Source organism: Melitaea cinxia, chromosome 23 (assembly GCF_905220565.1).
Source record: "Melitaea cinxia chromosome 23, ilMelCinx1.1, whole genome shotgun sequence".
NCBI classification, from domain to species: domain Eukaryota; kingdom Metazoa; phylum Arthropoda; class Insecta; order Lepidoptera; family Nymphalidae; genus Melitaea; species Melitaea cinxia.
In genome coordinates this window covers 2,272,564-2,298,492 of record NC_059416.1, presented here as the reverse complement: position 1 = coordinate 2,298,492, position 25,929 = coordinate 2,272,564, and the positions used below count along the sequence as shown (strand labels likewise).

The 25,929-nt window shown below is 36.5% G+C and overlaps 1 long non-coding RNA gene across 1 annotated transcript; it reads left to right on the top strand.

Moving 5' to 3' along the window:
* Positions 1 to 6,699: 6,699 nt before the first annotated feature.
* Positions 6,700 to 24,726, top strand: LOC123665108. The gene is made up of 3 exons (XR_006744992.1): positions 6,700 to 6,710; positions 23,798 to 23,802; positions 24,427 to 24,726. It is a non-coding gene; the product is annotated as an uncharacterized LOC123665108 (long non-coding RNA).
* The last annotated feature ends 1,203 nt before the right edge of the window (positions 24,727 to 25,929 follow it).

Sequence of the window (25,929 nt, the reverse complement as noted above, 5' to 3'; positions counted from 1 at the left end):
GATAATTTACTAATTGGTGGTTCTCTTTCAGGTGAGACGTTAGCTCTCTACGAGCTACAATGTGATCTACGCCCCTTACAAATTCTACTTTGTAAGTCACTTTCTTTTAATACAGTGAAAATTTTACTTTTCGTAGATTTGATATTGTAGTTATTGATGGTTTCCTTTCAGTCGAAATAATAGCTACGTACGAGCTACAATGCGATTTACGCCCACACAAATTCTGCTTCGTAAGCTATTTTCTTTTAATTTATTGAAGTTTTTATGTTTTTTGTGATCTTTACTACATTCTCAGTTGTGCAACTTTTCAGACTTTGATTGGTAATGATTTCAAACTTTCTTGCACAAATACTTCGGTGGTTCTTTAGAATTAGTTTGAAAAATTTTTCTTGCGAATCTATTCATAATTTCATGTCTGGAATTTCTTCGAACATCTTCAATGTCTTTATAGTCTTGTTGCACGCGGTTGAAGAGTCTTAATGCGTAATGAGTAATTCTATTTTTTTTTTTTGAAATGACTGTTGCTGTTGATCCTAATGGCCTTTACAGTGTTACCGGTGAGAGGGGTCGGGTACTAAAGACACCGATCGCGAAGGAAGATATGGGCACGGAGGTGACATCCATCCTAAGGATGTCTCCTAGCGAGATCGCACCTCGCCTTACAACATCGTCGGAGTGGAGGAGGCGCTATGCGGAGCGCTGTGGCGAGTTGTCGACGGTCGTTGCGCCTAAGCGTATCCAAACCCTCAAACGCGGGGGACCTCATCGTCACCGGCGATGGCGGTGCATGCGTGTCTTGTGTTACCTGAGAAAGGGGCGGAGAATCTCTGTAAATGATTTGATAATATAGGCTGATTATATACGTGTATCACTTTAAATGATTCAGATCGGACTTTTCCGTATAGATATCGGTAAAGACGGTGTACACAAAATGCAGGGTAGTACCGTCGACAATGTCGTTGTATACTTAGGCTAAACTGGCTAATGACTTTACAAGTAGATAGTAACAGTTTTAAAGTAATAATAAATAATTCTTCGTCACGTTACGAAGAACCTTATGAACAAGCAACACAAGCTCATCAACAAACGATTAAATCAAGTAGAACAACAATTATACGCCGACAAAAAGGAAAGCTTTACAAATAACGACTTTATTCTCTCCGCAATAATAGCCAACAACATACTATCTCATCTCAAGGACATACAGAATATCCTACTAGACCCTATGACTAACATTTACAACGGCCAACTCAGCTTAGACCTCCTGACACCTGATCAACTACGCCAAGAACTATAAACACTATTTCAGCTAAAATGATTTTGAGAACATAAGTTTACCTAATATTTATCATTTTTTAAAGGTAAAAGCTAGAATTTCAACAAACTACCTATTATTTGAAACTAAAATACCTCTAGTTCACCGAGATACCTACGAAATTCTTAAAATCATCGCCGTACCACGTTTAGTAAATAATAATATCATGATTCATATAAAACCCGTATCTAGTTTCCTAGCTATTAACTTACAGAAAGAGGCTTTGTTGCCTATAACTGAAAGTGATTTAAAATCTTGTCTGCAACAAGAGTGAGGCACTCGTTTATAAGACCAGGTCTCCGGTGTACACCCTGAAGAACGATGAAAGTCTTTGTGAAAGGGATGCAGCCACCGGAATGATGCAGGATTTATGAGGAACCATGCCTATCACAGTGGCATGAATTAAATCAAGTTAATACTTTTATTTTTAGTGTAAACAACAGAACGTTAAAATACTGTGCGACGATCAAGTTTCATCGTTACCGTTATTGTATTCTGGTTTATTGACAATAAATGACGGATGTATACTGAAGTTCAAGGACTTCACTGTATATACTCATAAACAAGAAATGAGTACTTTGCACTTCAAAGCCGATATTATTGCTCCAAAGTTGTCTCCGATAAACGACTTTTTTTATATATCGGTTCCGACCCTCGGCGCTACTAACGCAAGCGACAAAGACGACATCAGCGAGCATTCAAAGCAGCTAATTGAGCTGCAGGAGCAGATCGAAGAGACGAAGCAGACTGTTCCGTTGTATGACAGCACACATACGGGTATTTGAACGATCCACGCGGTCAAAAGTCAAATTTATCAAATGCGAATCAGTTAAAAAAAAAACGACTACCTGGGATGCGGGACAAGTTAGAGAATAATACCCAACCGTTCCCGCCTTCCCTCCGTGCATTCGGAATTTGATCGTCGCGCATGGTGTATGTGTTTGTTCTCGGGGCGTTCGTTTGCAACTAAGACTTTAATAGTGAATATTTGTTACTTTGGGTTTATTTTGGAAGAAAAAAGTTATGGATCCTAATAGTTCAGGTAATTATCTACTAATTAAAATATTATTTGAATGTTTTTTTTTTTGTAATTATAAAGGTTTCGTTTTTATATATTGAAAGTCACGCGTAATGTGGAATATTTTTTTGCTATAATTTGTGTTTAAAAAGGAATATGTTATATTTCCAAGTTAGATCCTGTCATAATTCTTAATATAATCGAAAGTTTAAAGCTTTGAGTACTAAGTAATCTAAAAATTTGCCGCGGAAAGTCGCGGATAAGTATGTATTTTTTTTTTTAAGAAAACATATAAAAGTAGTTATTTATCTTGTGAATTTTTAAGCAGTCTTTTTTTGTTTTAGGTTCACAAAGAACCACGGGAGTTAGAACAGTTACCCGTAAATACTTGTTCGACTGCATGCAGAGGTTTAATCTGACTAATTTGGAAGAAAAATTTACTTTATTGAATGACGCAAATTAAGACCTTTAAATCCACCTTTTCTCACTTTAAAAGTCAATAAAGAAAAAGATTTTTGAATATCATATCAAAAATTGACCGCTCCAGCGGGATTCGAACCCGCGTCTCCGACTGACCGTGTCGGCGCTCTAGCCAATTAAGCTATGGAACGATGTACCCGCTAGAGCGAAATTTTTTGATATGATGATTTTTATTTTCGGTTTAAGCGAACCGTGGCGCCGTCTATAGTGAGTTCTTTACAGAGACCCGTAACTATTCAAAGTTTCATATTACAATGAAAATCTTTGACAGGAGACGACACCATGCTATTTTTAATATGTACGATTTTTTATTTTTGTGTACCCACACATTAGGAATTCTAAACATTTTTGAATATCATATCAAAAATTGACCGCTCCAGCGGGATTCGAACCCGCGTCTCCGACTGACCGTGTCGGCGCTCTAGCCAATTAAGCTATGGAACGATGTACCCGCTAGAGCGAAATTTTTTGATATGATGATTTTTATTTTCGGTTTAAGCGAACCGTGGCGCCGTCTATAGTGAGTTCTTTACAGAGACCCGTAACTATTCAAAGTTTCATATTACAATGAAAATCTTTGACAGGAGACGACACCAATAATTTGTGGCTAGAAGGAACTATCGAGATTCCAACTGTTGCACGAAATCGGCCAGGCCGCCCACGTAAATTATTTGGAAATTCAAGTGAAAGAACAAAAAGGAGGAAAACTGAGGAGATTCGGTCTTATGTAGAGGAAGACATGATCGTTCATGCTGCTGCTGAGTTGCGGGAAAGTGGAAAACGAAATGCTTCCGATATATTAAAAGAAATCACCAATACTAGTCCGACACGTGCAACAAAATATAAGAGGGCATTTTCTAAAACAAGAGAAGAAGAAACTTTCTCTTTTACACCATTGCAAGCATTGGCAATGTTCGTAGAAGCTGATTTAACTCGTCGACAGTACAAAATATTTAGAAATACCAACAAAAAGTTCTTCCCTTGTTAAAGTCTTTTGCAAAAGACAAAACAAGAATATTATCCACCGCCAGAGGCATGCAAAATAACAAGTACCTGCGCTCTAAGCGACTTACAACCTTTAGTTGATCTCACAGTAAGGCGCCTGTCAACCTCTCTAGAAGAAGTTCTAATGACATTAAATGTGAAAGAACGAGATAGCCTAAAGATAATATGTAAATGGGGTTGTGACGGATCTCAACAATCTACTTACAAACAAAAATTTGATAATGATGCTGACTCAGATGCTAATATATTTCAGAGTTGTTTCGTCCCTCTACGATTGGTTTGTGGTCAAAATGAAAAAAGATTCTATGGGAAAATCCAACGCCCTCTTCTCAACGATATTGCCGGCCAATTAGGTTCCGTTTCGTAAAAGAAAGTACCGACATAACGGAAGAAGAAATTAATTACGTCAAAAACTCTACAGATTCACTAAAGGCAACACAGGTTGATTTAAATGGGGAATTTTTTTTTGTAAAATATTCGTTCATCATAACGATGGTTGTTCCGTCATCGTACATTTTTCGTAATTTTACCGTTGTAATCGATGTTCTGCGTGAGTAGATTTATGCAGCAACAAAACGCAGCCTTGAAAAGCTGTTATGCGCTCACTGCCCGCGAGTTGAGATTTTTGACAAAACTTGAGGGTAGTAGCAACTGGGTGTGGTACATGATCGCGCCGCGAACGCACGTCGTCTAATTTTGGAACTCGATCGCCACGCGAGCTTCTATGCGCATGTGTTATGGTGAAACTCTAATCGTAATACAATAAACTCTTAGCAATTGCTCTAAGACTTTGAAGTGATGTGCTGAATCCAACCAGCTGGTGTGCCCTAACGATAGTGGAAGTCATCATCGATTCTCTAAGGTGCGTGGGTGCATTGTATTTTGTTGCTGCGTGCCTATTAACGTTCTGAACATCGATTACATCGGCAGATTATTCCTGGTCTGACCAAAGTGTAGTAAGAAGCCATCTATCGGTTTTCTTTGTGGAGGTGCGTTTGCTACAATGGTAGACGGTAAAATCTGCAATGGTGCCACAGGCACGAGATCCACAAGCCAGTGCTACATACGCGGTGCGACTTCCAAAGATTTCAACCGGTTAAATGTAAAAAAAGTGATAAATCCTGAAGCTATTGAGTTTGGGCTTTCGGTTCTACATGCGAGAATTCGTCTTTTTGAAAGTATTATACACTTAGCGTATAAATTGCCTGTAAAAAAGTACAAAAAGAGGAAAATAGAAGTCGAGAAAAAAATCGAAAATCAAAAGAAACTCGAAATTCAAGTCAGATTTCGAAAAGAAACTGGTTTGATAGTAGATATGCCAAAGGCAACTTTCGCCAACACCATTGACAGTAACACGAGCAGAAGATTTTTTGAAGATCCTCAGTTAGCTGTTGATATAACGGCCATTAGTCATGAACTAATACACAGATTAAAAGTCATAATAAAAACGATTTCGAGTAGACATATAATCGATTCTGAAAAATACGACAAATATGCCCTAGATACTGCTCGCTTATATGTCGATCTATACCCTTGGCACCCTATGACACCAACAATGCACAAAATTCTTATCCATGGTGCAGTTATAATAAAAAATGCATTATTACCCATTGGGCAGCTCTCCGAAGAAGCCGCGGAAGCGCGTAATAAACATTTCAGGCTTACCGCCAAGACTTCGCTCGAAAATTTTCTAGAGAAAACTGCAAAAGAGACATTTTTAACCGACTTTTTTTTACTTCGGACCCTTTGTTAAGTAGTATGAGAAGTATAAAAAGTAGAAAACTTAATTCTTTCTTGCCAGAAACAGTTGCTCTACTTATGCCGGCGAATCCGAATGAACTTGATCATTCTTCAGAAAGTGAACTTGAAAATTTCTGAAAAACACGTCTGAAATATTATAGATTTTTTGGTGTTTTCTTTTTCTTTTAAATAAATACGTCTTGATTTAATATTAAAACCTTTGTTTCATTTACTAATATCGTTTAGAACCAATATCGAACAAAAAATAATTTTGGTTGCGTAGATCGTTCAAATACCCGTATGCGCAGCGTTAGCAGTCACGACATCATACATCATTATACGGCAACCTACATCAACGTTGGCGTGGTAATCGTCAGGGTAGCTATTTGGGGATCGCGCAAGATCCTGCGCAGGCGGTCGGCGCAGGCGGCGGCGAAGCGCATGGAGCGGCCGGCGGCAGGGCGGTGGCAGCCGCTTATTGACCAACAGTGGGTGTGTAGTAGGAGTGATAAGTGCGTTAGTGGTGTTCCGCGGTATATAAGTATTGAAATCGATAGTTGTAGAGTTCCGTGCAAACAAGAATTTAAACGTATATCGTATTCTAACGTAGCTAAACAAAACGAATTTACGTCACTGACCTTTTACATTTGAGTGGACTGTCTCAATACTAGTGTTAGAATTGGAATGATGTGGAGGTTCGACTCAGATAAATCTCTGGATCTTGCTGATATTGTCGCCTCAGAGTCAGTTACAGTTAAAGTTCTAGAATTGTCTGTATTGCATCTTTGGGATAGTTCTAAAATTTGATCTGTCACGTCACGTAAGTGTTCTTGGAGTTGGGATTCTCTATCATCAACATTTACTGACAAGGAAGTATTATCGTCTGACCCTATTGCATTTAATTTTATACGTGAAAGAGCATCTGCGTTTGTATTCTGCTTACCCTTTTTATAAACTACTTCAAATTCATATTGCAAGAGTAACCGCGAACGCGTTAACTTGTTATTTGGCTCCTTAAGAGAATATAACCAAGCTAACGGGCGGTGGTCCGTGTAAATTGTGATTTTTCGGCCATATAGACATGGGCGAAAATGCTTTACTGCCCAAATTATTGCTAATAACTCACGCTCAATTGTGCTGTAACGTGACTCGGTTTCACTAAAGGTTCTACTGGCGTAAGCAATAGGATGATCACTATCCAAAACACCCTGAGATAACACTGCTCCTAGCGCTACAGAGGAAGTATCGGTTGTAAGTATAAAGGCTTTACCATAATCAGGATATTGTAAAAGCGGTGCATTTGTTAATAATTCTTTACATTTTTGGAAAGCTTCAATGTATTTATCATCTATTATTATTTTATTGCGTTTTTTTAAACATGAGGTCAAGGGTTGTGTTATTTTAGCAAAGTCCTTTATGAAACGTCTATAATATCCTATTAATCCGAGAAAACTTTTAATTTCCGTTGTTTTTTTTTTTTGGCAATCGAAAATCTAATACTGCTTTTATCTTATCGTTATTTGGTTTCAGTCCGTCTTTTGTGATCGTATGTCCTAAGTAAAGGACTTCTTTTCTTAGAAATTCTGACTTATCAAGTTCTACTTTTAAATTTGTTTTACGTAATCTATCAAAAACTATTCAAAGGCTATTAATGTGTTCTTCTAAGCTAGGTGAAAATATAATTATATCGTCAAGATATAGCACGCAACGTATACCCTGAAGGCCCTTAAGAACATTATCCATGGTTCTTTGGAAGGTGGCGAAAAAACTCAAATGCCCTGATTGAGTACTAAAAGCGGTTTTATGTCGATCAGTTTCATTAATTTCGATTTAGTGATATCCACTAACTAAGTCTAGCATAGAAAAATATATACTTTTACCTAATTTATCGAATAAGTCCGTAATATTAGGTAGGGGATATTTATCGTCAATAGTTATTTCGTTAAGTCGTCGACAGTCTACCACCATTCTATATTTTACTTCACCAGAGCCGACCATTTTCTTAGGGACCAGGTGAACGGGTGCACTCCAAGGTTAATAAGATATTTGAATTACGTTATTGTCTAAAAGCTTTTCTACCTGTCTTTTAATTTCTTCGGCTTGTGTGCAGGTACTTGCCTATATGGTTTTATATAGGGTCTTCATTTCTTGTTCTAATAAAATGTTTTACGTTATTCGTGAATGTCAACGGTAATTGGTCGCAATAGATAATGTCTATATTCTTGACAAAGCGAAAATATTTTATTCTTCTCTTCATCATTCATATGATCTAGCCTTAATTTACTAAGATTTTCTAATAACAATCGATTTTCTTCTGATTCTCTTCCATCTTTCATACAGTTGACCTCGCACTCGACATTTTCAAATTTTGATACTTTAAATGGGGATTTAATAGTTAGTGTTATAGGTTCATCTAAGGTGTTTTGAATTACTGTTTTTGCATAGCCATTTACACATCTGACTATCGCACTAGGCATTCTCACACCCTTACAAAATTCGGTAAAATTAACGATAACATCACCTGAATGTTGGTTTGTTGGTATATTTACTCTTAATTCAGAACGCGGCGGAAGCTCGAGGGTATATTCTGTATCATTATATATAATAGGAATTCGCGCTGAATTAGTTCGTAATATTTTATGTTTTAAATCAATAATTGCATCTAACCGTTTTAAAAGGTCATTACCAATTAACCCGTCATTTTTTGGATCTACATTATATACGTAAAATTTTTGTAAACTACTATTGAAGGTTGGCATCAAAGGTATTTTAATAAACTCATTATGTGAACTAGTAGAATGCGTGCTTATTACTTCAAACGGTTCGTATGTTAAAATGTTTCGAAAATAATAATACGCCTTTTCAGGGCTAATAAAAGAACGCGTACTTCCAGTATCTATCATAAATTTTGCATTTATTCCAGGTATATATATATATATATATGTACGGTAATTTTAAATGTGTTTCGCAGTTTAATTCTATCGATTCTGTAGGTTTGAGGCAAGTGTGGAAAATTTTTCTTCCTTATTATCATTATCAAGGTCACTAGGATTTTCTTCGTCAGCTGCTCGTCTGTTAGTTCTATATAGTCTGTTATGTCACAATTGTTGTCATGAGAGTCGGTTTCTGAAATATAGAACCCAGGGTCATATTAGTTGCCGCTGTCGTAATAATTGCAATTATGAGTATACGTTTCATTAATCGGGAAACTCGGTTTATTATTCGTTACCGTTCTCATTGACACGTCATTTGGTCCTTGTCCGTCTGGTCTAAAATTAGACTTATTTCCAAATTGTGTCGGGGGTTTATAATGATTATAATTAAATGGAGGACGATACCCTAATTGTTGTACAGGACGGTGTCCGTACTAAGGATTAATTCTTAGTGGTGGTATTTGTGGTCCCTTCGGAATTCCATATTTAAATTGAGAAAAATTTGGTCTAAAACCTGTAGGCATAGGCATAGGTGCTTTTTGATTTCCTTGGGTTATTCCAAATTTATACTGAGGTTGTTGGTTGTTGGAATGTCATAGGTAGATTAGACTTATTCGCAAAATCTAATTTTGAATTCAGTAAATTTGAAATTTTAATACGCTGATTATACTGTTCGTAAAAGTTTACTTCTTTTAAAAAAATGCTCAACGCAGATTCTAATGATGTCGCTGATTTTAATCTAACTATTCTAACCATATTTTCGGGTTAATTATAAAGAAAAACGTTAAGGGGTGTATTATTGTAAATAGCTATTTTACTTTGCCTAATATCTTCGTTTAATATTTGATTAACCTTAGACACAGAACGCACTGACTGAATTCTATTACAAAATTCAAGGTAACTTTCTCTCGATTATATTTTTAAATTTTCAAATTCTATTGCGATACATTCTTCGCTTCGCGGATCTCCAAAATATTGTATTAATAAATCTTTAAATTCACTCCATGAAACAATATCCTCACGCTCACTGATAAGCGCGGCAGCGTCATCGACTAAGCGACTTGTTATGCTATGCATAATATCAGTGGCGTGCATACAGTTTTTAGACAGGGAAGGCAGTCAAAAAAAAATTTTGAACAGCCATAATTTTGTTGGGAATAGAGGCTTTTAGATAATTTCAAGAACTGACAAGTAAATTGTTGGACACGTAAAGTGCATTTATACTAATAATGCATACAAATACACGTACAGCAACCAACTGATGCCTATTAGACTTGGGTAATTCATGAGTGAGTGATACAAATGAAACATCAAACAAATCAGTTACCGGATAGACAAAAAGACCTCATAAGGCCGGCACTCTGATAATTTCGTTTGTGTCAAACTTAGGAAATCATTGATAACACTATTAATTAGTACGAAATTGTATGCTTAATGAAAGTACTTGTTTATTTATTAATAAATGATAAATTATAACGTCATTGTTATATATGTGTTAAATCGATACGCTTGAACAATTTTTAATTTATCTGTAAAATCGAACGAGTTGAATTTCGATGCACTATTTACTTTCATCAAACACACGTCTCCGTTACATATTTCACAAGTAAACTTATTCATCACTAATATATTAATATTTTCACCAATAACAAGAACGCACAAACGAAAAATTAAAAGTGAATTGTCATAATATTACTCTGTGGAATGTTGCGATTATGCGACCGTGTCAAAAATCACAATTTTTAGTACAAACGGTATCGAATTCAAGATAATTTAATTTGACAGGTTATTCTTAGACAGTGCCTAATTTCGTTGTTAAACCGACCAATGTTAAAAACACAATACTTTATTCGTATCGTATTTAATGTCTTGTTGTCATTGCTAACATTTATTATGCAATTATAGGCAGAAGTTTCATAAAAGGCCCGTCGTCGATGCGCACGAAGCGCTGAAATCGCATATATGACGGCGGTTTTTTTTGAAGCGGATTTAAACTGCATTATGATTTATGTCTTTTTCAAAAATATTTATTCAAAAATAATTGTAATGTTCATGTTTTATATATCATTTTTAGTAACATGCCAGGGTAGGCAGTGCCTTTCTGCCTATATGAAATGCACGCTACGGTAGACAGGTATTATTATTTTTCAATTCCAGCCAAAATGAATTGATTGTAGGTAAATTGACCGTATCAATAAAGGAAAAATAAATGTTTATTTTCTATTTACACAAAGTGCAGCGCATAAAACAGATGCGATATACCATTGTATCTTTCAAACTTTACCTGGAAAATATTAATATGGTACAATTTAAAGATAAGGTCAGAAAATGTAGACGATTTATTGTTTTCATTTTTGTATTTAATTCGAGCATTTTTACGAATCAATTCGTTTTGGAATGCAAGGGTTTTTTGTTTGTATCTGTTGTTTGAAATGTTAAAATCTGCCAAAGTCTATAGTTACTAGATGAAGCGTTTTAAAAACCTTTCTTAAACTGTTATCCTCGCCTTTATAATCCTGATGAATGTGACACTGTAAATATTCTGTTATTTTACTGATACTGATTGTATAATGACTAGTGTCGGCTCTTTTGTGTTATTCCTCTAATTGTCTAGTACCTACGTAATAGGTACCTACAGTTTTGTTCTTACTGCGTTCGTTATTGTGTCAATTTTATCTTACATAACTGCCTGCCTGCCTTTGACTGGTCTTCCTGAAAGGTTACCAAAGAATGCAGCGCGTCTAAGTTGTGTGCCCCAAGGCTGTTTCTGAATGTGAGATTGTCCTTACTGAAACAAAGTTTCTTATGGAGCGTTGTGGAGGGGTAACCTAGCCGGCAAAAATGTCTGTAACTTTAAAAAAAAGAGTAATATTTTTATGTAGTTTTATTCTTGTCTTTCCGAATAATTTTAAAAACATTATACGTTTAAATAACTGTTACTGTAGTTACCTATTTATGCGCGTTTTAATACTTTAGTGATGACGGCATCCATTTGACATGCGCACTGTTTAGATTTAGTATCAATTAGAAAAGTAATTCCTAAACAAAATACACCAAGATATTCAGTTTTACCTACCCAGGTGTCATTGTAATAGTTTACGAGGTTTTTGGCTTCATAAGAATTATTTAAACTTTACGTACAATGAAATATATTAAATATGTTCATCCACCTACGGAGCTTACTCGGCACAGCATCGAAATCTTAAATTAAAAATTGTTAAATAGAAATATTCAAATATTTTATCCCTTCTCGCTTTAAGTTATATTTACGTATTGAAAACTTGTGTAAGAATTAACATTTAAATTCCTAATACTTTTAATGACTACTTTAATTTAACAAAACATTAACAGCTTTAAACCATTAGTTAATTTTAATAAAATTCTATTCAGTGTACAATTCGGTCACCAACCCGCCTGCCCAGCGTGGTGACTATGGGCAAAACACATGAGTTCACGTTATTTTTGGCGTAAACTTGTGGAGGCCTATGTCCAGCAGTGGACTGTATAGGCTGTAATGATGTACAATTTGAACCATACGGTTAAATTATTTAAAACATAAGATTTATAATAACAAAAAGAATGAATTATATAGTTAGTTGTATAAATATTTATTTTATCCTCTTATTTTATTTTATTTTATTTATTCAGAAAAACTTTCAGCTATATATAACAAATTAAAAATACAAATTAAAAACTAAAAGCCATTTAGAAGTTTTCACAACTAACGAACATCGTTTAACGTAAATTTTTATGAATATATTATGAGCGAATATATCTCATGGCTTTTTTCTAAGTAACTGTAAGACATAAATACTGAAGTTTATGTCAAGACGCTTAGTTGCTATTTCTTTCATTTATTACAATAAAAAACGCCACGTCATTTGCCACCCGTCTACGGCACAGGACGGGGGTTGGCGGGATGTTACTTTCACTTCTCAGATACGTGTCTATCTAACAGACGATGAATAGAACAAAAAGGGAGCGCTCAGGTAGAACTACTCATCTCTCGACGCTCTCCCCGACTAGCTCTCCAAGTGGAGGTTGACCATCAACGTGGACAAGACGCAGGCGCTATCCGTGGGCTCACGCCCGATGGCGCCCCTGCTTCGCTTCGAGGGGAATTACATCCAATGGCAGGACGCGGTCAAGTACCTCGGTATTACAATCGACCGCCGACTGACCATGTCCGGCCACACAAGAACAGTAATTGCCAATTGGGAAGACCAAAGCCACCATGTCAGCTCTGCGACCGCTGCTGCAATCAAGGCTCCCGCTTAAAACAAAGCTGGGCCTCTACAAAACATACGTGAGATCTCGCCTCACGTACGCCGCCCCAGCTTGGTACGCCCTCCTCAACGACACCATGTAACGTTATACGTACATTATTTGGGCTGCTAAATTAAAATATGCTTAAATTTAATATTTAAAATACGTGAAATGAAATTTAAAAAAAAAAAGCATTAATTTATTATAATTAAATCTTGCATGAAAATCTACAGTAATTTATAATACACAATTTTGTCATAAAAAATTTTTTTCTACAAACAAATAATATGAATTCATCAACCGGCATTTATATATTCGCGCGGGCAACATTTTATCTTTTCAAAAATTCAAATGAATCTTTTGTCTCGGGTTATAAAAACGGCAGTACTGGTCGCCGCCGCGTCATTCATTTTTTGAATTTTGTTTCGAGAAAGTAGTTAACGCACATCACATTTTTTTATTACGGTCTCTAATACGGTGTCTAATATATATTTAAGCATCGTAACCGTAATCCCTAAAATTAGTGTGATCCTTGCTTAGCGTTGTCTCGATTGAACAAATATAATTATAGTGTCAGTGTTTATCGCCCCCAAACTGGGTAAGTGGTATTTTTATATCGCAGGCAATTTATGTAGCTTTAACGCAAGTAATCATGCCTAATGTAAAATCTAATATTTGTATTTAGTAGCATAAATCTCATTTAAATTATTTTCTTAGATTTCATCATCTTTCAAGTCTACCCTCATTTTTAATATTTTTTTATTATAATTGTATATTTCAATATAAGTTAACCTACTTTTAAAAAATAATTATCTCCGCTTCTGGCTTTATGGTTCCACGGCACTACTGCTACAAATTAAGTGCTTTCTTTTATAACGCAGTGCCGTGGATGTTTGCAAATAGTGCTGGAACGCTTATATTTATATTTTGATGGCGCGTTTCAGGGTTCGACGTTTGGGTCACCAATTTTGGAAATTTACATCCAACCCTTTCACCCCAACGACAAGAGTGCTCTCCACCGGGTTTTGGATTATCCGTTCCTGCCGCCTCCGGTCGTTAGCGGAATCTTGCCACGCGACTCCCGGGATCACCACCTGCACGGCGATACAGGAGAGTACCTGAGCCGAACTGCATTTGGAGCTTGTGTGAATTGAGTGCTCGACCCCGCCCATATACATACATTTTTTTATCTACCTCACCGGGTTAATTAATATAATAATTTTTTTTAATTCATGGTACCCTGGTTTCATTTACATCTTTAATAGACCAGGGTAACCGTGACAACCAGCAAGAAAAGCCTCCAAGCGCAGCAGTCTAAAACGCTGCGCTACATCGCAAACGCGCCCTGGTGCGTGAAGAACTCGACCCTGCAAAGGGACTTGAAGATCGAGAGCCTGGAGGACTTCATAGTCCGGCTAGCCAAATCAATGTTTTCCCGTGCGGATGCATCAGACGCGCCGCACATCAAAAACTCACGAGGTTACCGTGGGTCTCATCTGGACCTCACTCGAGAATGGTCTCACGCAACAAATTGCTTCCTTTCTCATCCCGCCTCCCAACCTGCACCACTCCACTCCATTCACCCAACGCTAAGTCCCACGTGTCTAAACTTTTTAGCCTAACCCAACGACTCACCTATATTAATAGGTGACGGAAGATACCTTGAGAAGATGATCTAGGATCATGCGAGTCAATTCCCCACACTAATTCACCCCCTATCAACGGGTAATGTGAGAAGACTACGAGAGAATTACTCATTACGGATCGAAATCTCCGACCGCGCGCAACAAGAAGCTTCCCGAAGTTCACACGATCTTTAGAAGAAACTAAAATGAATACATCAGCGAAAACACCAGATATACGGATGAGAGTGCACGCAAGTGCCACAAGATGTAAGGGACGCAGCCTTAGCGCTGTTGTACTTGAAGGCGGCTGTGCGTGTGCCGTCCCCATCTCAAGAGCAAGCTCGATCGCCGCGTAAGCGATATATTCTTCTTTACATATCATCTGCTTTCTTATCAATTTGTAATTTTATTATATATTTATTAAACATACGAGCTACGACCGCCGGATAGTGCTGGTGTGCGAACCCATGAAGCGCCTTTTTTTCACGAATCTTGTAATTTTGTAAGTTACTTTTATTTAATTTAGTTAAATTTTAATTTGAATTTTTGACATTTTACTAATTGACGGTTCTCTTTCAGGTGACACGATAGCCCTGTGCGAGCTGCAGTAAGACTCACGCCCTCAAAAATATTACTTTGTAAGTAAATTTCTTTTAAGATACAATTTTATAACAAATTACCTTCCTATATAAAAATGTAAGCTCAGTTAATGGATTTAAGCGTGCAGCGTGTGTTAAATCTAGATTTAAAACTCGATTTTGCCTTAAATCAGATTGAATGTCTTGCACGTCATCGATTTAGCTTAAATCTCGATTCAAATAAACGTCAAAGTTAAATCGGCACCAGAGTCGGTTTAGCGTAATTAAATCTCGATTTTGTTAATATTTCTATGACAGGATATTTTTCAAGTATCAAAAGATGCATTATTTCATCATTAGTAAAATTAGGCGCCCTGGATTTTTTCATTCTAATGTTGCAAACGGAAAATCAGAAAACTCGAAAAACACAAAATCAACTATAACAAAAACACAACACGAAACAAAACTGCTTGACTTAAAATATGCGCGGAAACATAACCTATGAATATAACAAATTAACAAATTGTTCAGTTCACTTCTTTGCTTGGCTAAGATCTAGATTAGGTAAAACCGAATTTTGGGACCGTGGGGGGACGGGGAGGGGGAGGGTGGGGAACACTACCCCTGGTACCACTATCACACCTCGGAACCCCATGGTTATGGAGATATCGATGGGGCTAAGATCTAGATTAGGTAAAACCGAATTAGAAAAACCGAATTATGGGGTTTTTGGGTGTGGAGGGTGGAGGGTGTAGGGGAATCTATACAAGGTAACACTGTCACACCTCAAAACCCCATGGTTATGGAGATATCCATGGTTAAAGTTTTTGAGGTTAGAAGAAGAATTTAAAGCTATTATAATACCTTTGAGCTCGTACTGTTTGCATTGTGTGACAAATCGACACTTTTAAACAAAATAACGCGTCAGACATAATATTCTAATAAAATTAGTAACATTGCGTGCTAGAATATAGGTTTAGAAATTCGAAAAATACCCAAAACCGAATCGGAGCACCCCACTGTCCACGTGGTCTTGGTCTGTCCTACCCCTAGAGTGTTTTTTTTGTGCCGCGGAGGCGCGGAGGGCGGAAGGGCTGCACTTCCCGCAGCGCCGGAGCCAAGCGTTCCTCTAACTTTCGAAATTCTTCTTCTAACCTCAAAACTTTAACCATGGATATCTCCATAACCATGGGGTTCCGAGGTGCGACAGTGGTACCAGGGGTAGCGTTCCCCACCCTCTCCCCCCCCATCCCCCCACGGTCCCGAAATTCGGTTTTACCTAATCTAAAGCTTTACCCTTTGCTTAAATGGCTTTTAGTTGTATTATAACAAATTGTTATAAAAATTATATTATAACAAATTGACACCTACTATTACAATGTACTCTGTGATTGACACTGATAAATATACGTTTCTGTGTACGCGATATTGCTTTGGTGTACATTATTGTATCTAAAACGGAACGTAAAGAACGAACGGCGACTGAAAGATACGCAAAATCTCGATTTAGTTAAACTGGACATAATTTTATTATGAGCAACGCAACTTCGATGAGACTTAAGTTAAATCGAGTTTAGGGTAAAATCTAGTTTTAATAAAATCGAGATTTTTGTAATTTTGCTGCAAGTGGCCCTAAGTCTCAACTATCAAAATATATTTTAGAGAATAGCCACTTTTATAGTGATTAAGAACAAATATAAAACGACTTATTTATACTATATTCCGTTAACTAGGTACCTACTTATAAGGCGAATATTTGTGTTATACATTTATTATGTTGTTCTCATGTAAGTGAATTTTCTTTTTGAGAATAAATTCTTTAAACCTAAGTGAATTTTTTCTTTTTTGTATTCCTGATCTTTTTATTAATTGATGGTTCTCTTTCAGGTGACATGATTGTATTGTATATTACTCTCTTTAATTACAGTGAAAATTTTACTCCATGTAGTTTAGCTCCTCAGCATATCCTTCACAGATTGCAAGTAACTTTCTAATTCCGCATATTGAGGGACTCAGCAGCACCATGTCATCTGCGTACTTTAAGTTATTTACACATACACCATCTATATGTCATCCGACATGTGTTGCTGAGTCCAACAAGTAATTCATTAATATAAATATTGAAAAGCCTCGGGGAAGTGAGACCACCCTGCCTTACCCCACACTCAAGTTGTCACACTCCAACTTCAAAGGAAACTGATCCGACCAAAATGTATCAAGTATAATCTTAAAATTTACAACTATTCTTGCCACCGAATGAGTGACAAGACAGTGGTCTAGCCAACGCTTACACCCATGTGAGTCACTTATGAACGTTTGCGATGATATACCAAGGTAGTCAATATCGGCACACAACAATTCTTGCTCAGTACAAAAACTAAGAAATTCATTAAAAAATGACTCACCTGGGTGCGCGTTGAAATCACCTAACACATAAACAGATTCAATATTATTGAATTGTGTCATAGAATTAATTTCACTGAGACATTCGGTAAAACCTGGAAGGTTTTCACTACAATCCGTCGCCATATACATATTGATAACCATAAAACATTTGCCATTTACTACTACTTTTATTCCACAGATCCGATCACTATCACTTTGTACTACAGTCACACACTTCAATGCACTTTTACGCCACAGTATTGCAAGTCCCCCGTAGGTTCTTCCTTTACAAATACCAGCTGACGTGTCCACGAAGACTTCGCAGTGTAACTGAATTCATGATCTATATTCTCAAGATAGCATAAGTCATGTGGATATAACCACGTTTCTTGTAACAATACAATGTCAGCTGTTCTGCACAGTGATCGCACACAGTTCAATGACCTTTTCACATTTTTACAGTTCAATGTTTTTATGCTTAATTTTGAGGGATTATCCATTAATTATGTTTATTAGTTAACTCTGTGAAAGGGATTTACCTTCCACTTTTCTGTACTCAAAATGTATAAAACGCCTAAATGTGATACCGTCACGCCAAAACTGATCATCCAAAAATATTTCCAATTTATTTTTATTTACAAACATTTTATATACGTTGTACGGTCTATCCTTTTTCATTTTTATTTTCTCAAGTGAAACGATTTCTGATGTTTTGTTTTTATTATATTCACAAACGTCATCGGTCTCTTTGTGTACGTTTGAAATAAACAAAGGAATTTTAATTTCAGCCGCTTTGAACTTCTCTGAGTTGTCCATAGCCGCTTTTCCTGTTTTTCCGGCAAACCGATTCCTGTGCCATCTTTTTTGAACAGTAACCCATTCATTTTCGCATTCTGCGTATTCTATTCTCCTTTTTTCGCAATATCCGCCATAGTGGGTTGTTTAGTTTTCATATTCGTATGGCAGTCCGCCGGTACCACCACCGCGATTGTATCGGTGCATATTTCGTTTTCGATTAAAGTTGAGTTAATAAGTGCGCACACACTTTTCTTATTTTCTAAAATATATTTCTATTTTTTATATTTCTTAACACTGTGCTGTGTGGCTACGGCACTAAAGAATTTAGCCACCCCCTCTCTTCCCGTGGGTGTCGTAAGAGGCGACTGAGGGATAACAAGGTTCCACAACCACCTTGGAACTTAAGAAGCCGACCGATGGCGGGATAACCATCCAACTGCTGGCTTTGAAATACACAGGCCGAAGACGGGCAGCAGCGTCTTCGGTGCGACAAAGCCAGTACTGCGGTCACCAACCCGCCTGCCCAGCGTGGTGACTATGGGCAAAACACATGAGTTCACGTTATTTTTGGCGTGAACTTGTGGAGGCCTATGTCCAGCAGTGGACTGTCTAGGCTGAAATGATGATGATGATGATGATGATATTTCTTAACACAGTGATAATTTTACTTTTTGTCGTTTTGATATTTTACTTATTGATGCTTCTACTTCAGGTAAGACGATAGCTCTGTGTGAGCAACAATGCGGTCTACGCGCTCACAAATTCTACTTTGTACGTTACTTTCTTTCATTACAGTGAAAATTTTACTTTTTGTCGTTTTGATATTTTACTAATTGATGCTTCTCTTTCAGGTGACACGATTGCTCTGTGCGAGTCGCAATGCAACTAACGCCATCACAAATTCTACTATGTAAGTTACTTTCTTTTAATACAGTGAAAATTTTACTTTTAGAAGTTTTGATATATTACTAATTGGTGGTCCTCTTTCAGGTGACACGATAGCTCTGAGCAATCTGCAATGCGTTCTACGCCGTTACAAATTCTTCTTTGTAAGATACTTTCTTTTAACAGGTACAGTGAAATTTTTACTTTTTGTAGTTTTGATATTTACTAATTGATGGATCCCTTTCAGGTGACACGATAGCATTGTGCGAGCTGCGATGCTATCTACGCCCTTACAAATTCTACTTTGTAAGTCACTTTCTTTTAATACAGTGAAAATTTTACTTTTTGTAGTTTTGATATTTTTCTAATTGATGGTTCTCTTTCAGGTGACACGATAGCTCTATTCGAGCTGCAATGCAATCAACGCCCTCAGAAATTCTACTTTATAAGTAAGTTACTTTCTTTTAATAATGTGATAATTTTACTTTTTGTAGTTTTGATGTTTTACTAATTTATGGTTCTCTTTCAGGTGACGCGAAAGCTCTGTGCAAGCTGCAATGCAACCAAGGCCCACACAAATTCTACTTTGTAATTTACTTTCTTTTAATCGAGTGAAAATTTAACTTTTTGTCGTTTTGATATTTTACTAATTGATGGTTCTCTTTCAGATGACAGGACAGCTCTGTGCGAGCTACAATGCGATCTACGCCCTCACAAATTCAACTTTGTAAGTTACTTTCTTTTAATACAATGAAAATTTTACTTTTTGTAGTTTTGATATTTCACTAATTGATGGTTCTCTTTCAGGTGAGTCGTTAGCTCTGTGCGAGCTAAAATGCGATCTACGCCCTAACATATTCTACTTTGTAATTCACTTTCTTCATTATAATGAAAATTTTACTCCATGTAGTTTAGACATTTTACTAATTGATGCTTCCCTTTCAGGTGACACGATAGCTCTGTGCGAGCTACAATGTGATCTTCCCCATGAAGGATGCAGTTGTGCGCATACCGTTCCCAAATCCACGAAAAGCTTGTTCGCTGCGTAACAGATATATTTATTTATATGTTTTAATCTCCTTTCTTATTTAACTTGTAACTCTTTTTTATGTATTTATTAAATAATTAATATTATTTTTGGTGAGATGATCGCAGCGGAAGCACTTTTAGGGCTGCGGAGTCTCGCCAGCCACATCGTCAAATAATTTGATGTAAGTAACTATTAATGATTAACAATATTAAGATCAATATTTTAACTAATTAATTTCTATACGGATCAAAATCACGCGTTCATGCAATAGATTAATTTATTCACTGCGGTAACTTTTATGATAAATAAGAATTTTCAGAACAACTGAATTTTCTTTTTTATTTTAAAAAGTGAAACTATTTCACCTCAAAGTATATGTAGAACCTAAAATTTTGTTAATTGCTCGACAACATTGCCTTGGACTTTCTAAATTTCTATATTCAAAATAAAAAGAAATGTGTGTTTCTGTGTCTGTGTATGCGTGATGACGCGTGACTCACTCAGTCCGAAAGTATGTTTCACACTCTGACCAACCAGCAGAGAGCAGTCGTAGCGGGCGCCTAGAAAGTGACCCCGCCTTTTGTTATCGACGAGTTGTGAATTAAACGATCGAGGCGCGGCTTTGAGGCGCAGAACATTATGATATAAGTATTTAAAGTAAGGAATATTAGCATAGTCCGTGATAGTATTGAAATAAGGAAAGATGTGAAACATACTAATAATTTAATATCAAACGTTGTTGAGCTAACACTTACCATTTTGTGTCTCGCAGTTTACCTCAGTAGGTATCAGTAGCTAACCTTGAAGAATACTTTAATAAAAATGATGCCATTTCTTTAAATGTGAGCATTACAACCACGACAACTTACCCATTTCAATCCGTTGAAAATCCGTATTCCGTATATTTTAATCTTACAAAAATCATTAGAGGTATAGTAGGCGCGCGAGTTCATGTCCATCGGGGCTTGAGGGGACGCGCGGGGGCAGCGCGCCCCTCCTTCACCTAACTCGCCGCATTCGTCCGCAGTCAAATGTTGTCCTTGACGGTGACGCACGCTTTTCGATATTGTCGATACTAAAAACTATTGACCGCTATTTCATTGTTTGTTTTTGTGTATTAAACCATGAGTACTTCGCCTTCAACAAGTTCAGGTATAAAAAATCCTTTTATAATATATAAACAAGCACGAGAAATGTCCTATGGATGTGCGTTGAAGAAAAAAAAGATAACAAATTGGCGTATCCCGTTATTGATGCTTTAGATCGAGCGGCCCGTTATACTGGGCTTACTAAAAGGACATTGAGTAGAATTCAGATAGAAGCAAAGATGGGGCCTCTTTGTTCGCCTTCTAAAAAAGGAAAAATGTGTAATAAAAAGATGAACTTAAATGTGGATGATTTCGATAGAAGTGTAATACACAGATGTATTGAAGAATTTTATTTAACGAAAAAAATTGTTCCCACTTGCCCTGAACTCCTAACGGCCATCAGAGAAAAAATAGATTTTCCATGGGAAGTTACAAGTTTACGAAAATTACTGAAGGCAATGGGCTATAAATGGCAAAAATGTCACAACAAGCGAAAAATTTTAGTAGAAAGACCAGCTGTTGTATTTGCGCGGTCAAATTATTTACGAAAAATTCGTCAATATAGAGAAAACGATTGCAATATTTTCTTTTTAGACGAAACATGGATCGATAATAACCTCACATTTAAAAAATGTTGGAGAAATGATTACATAGACGCAGTATTAACCGACACCAGCTCCACGAACAGACTGATTCTCGTCCATGCCGGATCCAGACGTGGTTTTTTGGATGTAGCGAAGTTGCTTTTTAAATCTAGGACTGCTACTGGCGATTACCACGGGCAAATGAACAGCACGAACTTTGAGAAATGGGCGACTGAAATGTTTATTCCCAATTTGCCACAAGCTAGCGTTGTTGTTATGGACAACGCACCATATCATAGTGTTCAAAAAATAAAGTTCCTATAAAATCAAGCACTAAAACGGTTATGTTAGACTGGCTTAGCAGAAACAATATAGAGGTTTCGCTAAGTATGAGAAAAGTTGAGCTTTTTGACCTGATAAAATTACATGCGCCTCAAGAGAAAAAATTTAAAATGGACCAGCTTATCCGTAGTCATGGACATGAGGTTTTAAGGTTACCGCCGTACATGTGTGACTTAAACCCAATTGAGTTGGCATGAGCAAAAATCAAGAAAGATGTGAGGGAGCATAACGTTAACTCTGATTTATCGCTGAAAAGATTGAAAGAAGTAACGGAGATGGCTATAAACCAGGTGACAGAGGAAGATGGGCTGGATACGACGATCACGTCATAATTTTGGAAGAGCACTACTGGCAAAAAGATGGATTGATTTAAAATGCGATCGACAAATTCATAATTGAAGTCAGCGACGGCGAAGATGACTCCGATTCTGCTCTGTCAGTTATCTTTGCATCTGATAGTGACTAATGCGTGTTTAGGGTTTTTGCATTTTATAAATTGTTTTTCTATTTTTGTAATAAAAAATTAACATGTATTGGGTGCATTTATTTCATAAGTTGCATAGTAATAGGTAACAGCCGGCTGACATAGCAAATTTTTTTTTGGTACATGGAAATAATAAATATATAAATAGAAATATTACCCCCAGACTCAGTCGGGAATCGAACCCACAGTCCGCGGAGCAAAAAGCAGAGCAATTAAAATCTACGCTAATGGGCTAGTCTATTTAAATTATAATTAGTTACTTACTTAAAGCTGCAATAAATATGGGATAGATATTATGGTTGACCAAATGAGATTATCGATATCGACATTACCATAGGTCACAGAACTACCGCATTCCTCGCGATGGACATGAACTCGCGCGCTTACTGTAGACAAGTATTATTATTTTGAAATTCCAGCCAAAACGAATTGATTGTAGGTAAATTGACCGTATCAACAAAGGAGAAATACCTAAATGTTTATTTTCTATTTACACAAAGTGCAGCGCATAAAACAGATGCGATATACTATTGTTTCTTTCAAACTTTATCTGGAAAATATTAATATGGTACAATTTAAAGATAAGGTCACCAAATGTAGACAATTTATTGTTTTCATTTTTGTGTTTAATTCGAGCATTTTTACGAATCGATTCATTGTGGAATGCAAGGGTTTTTTTGTTTGTATCTTTTGTTTGAAATGTTAAAATCTGAAGAAGCGTTTTAAAAACCTTTCTTAAACTGTTATCCTCGCCTTTATAGTCCTGATAAATGTGACACTGTAAATATTCTGTTATTTTACTGATACTGATTGTATAATGACTAGTGTCGGCTCTTTTGTGTTATTCCTCTAATTGTCTAGTACCTACATAATAGGTACCTACAGTTTTGTTCTTACTGCGTTCGTTACTGTGTCAATTTTATCTTACATGACTGCCTGCCTTTGACTGGTCTTCTTGAAAGGTTACTAAAGAATGCAGCGCGTCTACGTTGTGTGCCCCAAGGCTGTTTCGAATGTGACATTGTCCTTATTGAAACGTAGTTTCTTATGGCGCGTTGTGGAGGGGTAACCTAGCTGGCGAAAATGTCTGTAACTTAAAAAAGAGTAATGTTTTTATGTAGTTTTATTCTTGTCTTTCCGAATAATTTTAAAAACATTTATTACTCCCTCCAATCCAACGTTCCAACGTTTATTATTCCATCCTTAGGTACAAACTACCGACAGAATAGTTTACTCATTAGAGCTTGTCGGGCATGTAATAATATTAATGTTGATATCGACTTATTCCATGGGAGTATCAGTACCATAAAAATAGCGATTGTTAAATCCATGATGGAATCTAATGAAAAAATAAATAAAATAACACGAAGTTTTATACTATTTTTAGAAACGTTTGGTACGTAATTACTTCTTGAATTTGTATTAGTTATGCAATATATCAAAGACTTCTAAAAGAGTTGGGAACTAGCACACTGGTAACTAACTATTCTTATTTAGCATTATATAGTTTTTTTTTTTTTTTAGTTTCTATATGTGGTAGCTTGTTTTTAGCTTTTTTTTTTAATTCATATTCTGTATTAGTTATAGTTATAGTAAGCTGTAAGCTATCCTAATAAAATAAAATAAAAATAAAATAAAATAAAATTATACGTTTTCTCGATGAATTGTTGAAGCTTTAAGTTATATTTACGTATTGAAAACTTGTGTAAGAATTAACATTTAAATTCCTAATACTTTTAATAACTACTTTAATTTAACAAAACATTAACAGCTTTAAACCATTAGTTAATTTTAATAAAATTCTATTCAGTGTACAATTTGAACCATACGGTTAAATTATTTAAAACATAAGATTTATAATAACAAAAAGAATGAATAATATACAGGGTGTCCCAGAAAGAATGGATAACCCTGAAGCGCCTAATAGTACGGCTATCAAGCGCTCTAATAAAAATACACAAAACAAAAAATTCCAAGTGGTGCCAAAAATATGAGGTTTTTAAAAAAAAAATACATATTTATTGACCTTACTCTACTTTCATGTACACCACGGCCGCAAATTAATGAAATTTGTTGTGTTTTTGGTGTTATCTTTTTCCTCATAGACTATACTATTAGAAATGCAGTAAAGAGTATGAGTATCTATTGTACTTTTTCGGAAAAAAAAATATCAACTTAAATTTTTAGCATAATATTTGATAAGAAAATAATTTTGACAAAGTTTGAGAGCCTTTCGTGAAAAAAAAGTATGAAGACCTAAGCGGCCAACTATTTCAAAAATATGCGCAGTTAATACAGATTACAAAATGGTATAATACATGATTTTATTTAACGTTAAGATGCAAAAAGAGTAAACTCGACTGAAGAAAGAAAAAAATAATGTTGTCTTAAATTGTTAAAATAAAAGCGTTAAGTTGTACATAAATCAATCTTTATTTTATAAAAGGTGTTCGAATTGTCTGCCACCGACTCTGATACAAGCTCGACATCTTCTAATAAATGCTTTTCTAAGAAGTCGTGCGTAGCGCCGTTCAGTTATTATTGAAGCGGCTTCCTGCACACGACAGCGTAATTCCTCCAAACTTGAAATAGGCTTGAAGTACACCTGTTCTTTTAGACAGCCCAGTTTAAGAGTGGATTCATCGCTCCACAGAATGTTGTCGAAGAATTGTGGATCTTGTTCTATTTTTGCAAGCATTTGTCGACAAAAAAACAACCTTGCATTGTAATCTTTCGGTTGTAGAGCTTGGACGCGTCTAATATGGTAGGGATGAAATTTATTTATTTTAAGTACACGGTGCACGGTCGTCCTCGAGATTCCAGTACGTCGTGCTATTACTCTAGTAGAGGTGGACGGGAATTTCGTCAAGCACAATGTCTTGTGTATTGATATTAGCTAGTCTTCCAGCGCAAAACATAGCACCGTGGCACGCAAGACCTCCGGACCATCGAGCCCTCCCGCGGAACCTCACCACCTACGCAATAGTACCCCACGCAATAGTGTGAGTACCTAACTCCTGTTTGACGGTCGATCTAGCTGGGCCTCTCACGGGGTTACCGTGGGTCTCATCTGGCTGGGTCTTGACCTCACTCGAGAATGGTCTCACGCAACACATTGCTTGCTTCCTTTCTCATCCCGCCTCCCAACCTGAACCACTCCACTCCATTCACCCAACGCTAAGTCCCACGTGGCTAAACTTTTTAGCCTAACCCAACGACTCACCTATATTAATAGGTGACGGAAGATACCTTGAGAAGATGATCTAGGATCATGCGAGTCAATTCCCCACACCCCCTATCAACGAGTAGTGTAAGAAGACTACGAGAGAATTACTCATTACGGATCGAAATCTCCGACCGCGCGCAACAAGAA